This window comes from Nansenia antarctica (assembly GCF_963989245.1).
Source record: "Nansenia antarctica genome assembly, chromosome: 8".
Classification (NCBI taxonomy): domain Eukaryota; kingdom Metazoa; phylum Chordata; class Actinopteri; order Argentiniformes; family Microstomatidae; genus Nansenia; species Nansenia antarctica.
This window is the reverse complement of record NC_137678.1, coordinates 25,387,023-25,388,532: the sequence shown is the minus strand read 5'-3', so window position 1 is coordinate 25,388,532 and position 1,510 is coordinate 25,387,023.

Here is a 1,510-nt window from a genome sequence, read left to right as displayed (position 1 = left end):
TGCCCACAGAAACCCTGGACCGGGAGGAAGCCACTGAGCGGCAGGAGCGAGGTCTCGAGCGCGCCGTACTGGGAGGCAGATCGTTAAGGCTGAGGCCCTCACTCTTCCGCCCGCAGGCGCTGTCGGACCGGGCCTCTCCTTCCTGCTCTTCCGTTTCCACGGCAAAACCCTGCGGTTCTGCCATCTCATCCTCAGGCTGGTGCTCTTGGAGGGCTGTCTCAGTGCTAGCCACCCGCGCGCCGGCGGACACCTCGGCCTCTCCGACCACTGTATCCCGTGGAGTGCGCTCCTCGCTACCACTCAGTGAGCTTTCGAGCTCAAGCTCATACTCCTGTAACCTCGGAGGCAACCGCGGGACTCTCTGTGGTCGTGGCTCTGGCTCCGGGGGCGGAGAAGGGGGGGTAACTGTCTGGTCTGGTTGGCTGCGCTCAGCCATGCTATCACTACACTACCTATCCGGCTCGAAGGACCAATTGTAACCAGGGAGTAGCTGAAAAGGACTGTATAATTTAGGAAGGGGCTGGTTATCTAACTAACTCTAAGCTAAATAGGCAGTGTAGGAGGATGCAGGCAGGGGGCGCCAGCAAACCGTTAGACTAGCAGTTACTATCGTTAGCATTAGCATGGAATTAGCATTAGCATTAGCATGGAATTAGCATTAGCATTAGCCTTGGAATTAGCATTAGCCTACAAACAACTAACACACGGTAACGGTATCACATATGAACAACACATTTATTTACAGAACTGATGTATACATCCCCAGGTATATACATTCCCTCCCCGCCGGCCACACACACACTCAATCACTCACTCATAGTCTCTGGCCTGAACAGGCTTATAGTCCAGGGCTGTGGTGCGCGTTGAGGCCTGGTTGGATGGCATGTGCGTCGATGAAGGTAGCAGACGAAAGGGGGGGGGTGACGTAGCAACGCGGAGGGAAAGGGCCGTCTTCGTGGTCCACAACGAGGTGAAGGGCCCAGGTCCGGTGGTCCGCGTCGAAGCTCCGCTGGAGTCAGTGTTCGGTCGCAGTCCGCTCGTGGAGGCGACGATTATGTCCAGCTGGCGTCTCGCTTGGTCCAACGTTTAACAGCCGGCTGCGGGCAAGGCTGTCCAACGGGAACACAACTAAACGGGCTACAGTGGTACACTCAATAATCACTTTCCTGGCGTCTTCAGCTGCTGCACGGGGTGCGTGTTGCTGAATCCGCCATCTTAGATTGGCTTCTCTTTACTCTCTCTCGTTTGGTCTCTCTCGTTCTGATTCTCATCACACACTGACTCGCGGACTACTTCCGTCTCTTATATATACACCACCGAACCTAACATCCGGGTCACGGACGCACCCCGGATATACTACGTCATCAAACATATACATAAACAGTACAATAATAATACATACACCTTCATGAAACGTACAGAATAGTATAGAAAATAAGAAAGTAAATAACAGGGGCAAAATAGGGCTGGTTTGGGGAAACTAAACTGGCACTAAACTGTGGGCCTTCAC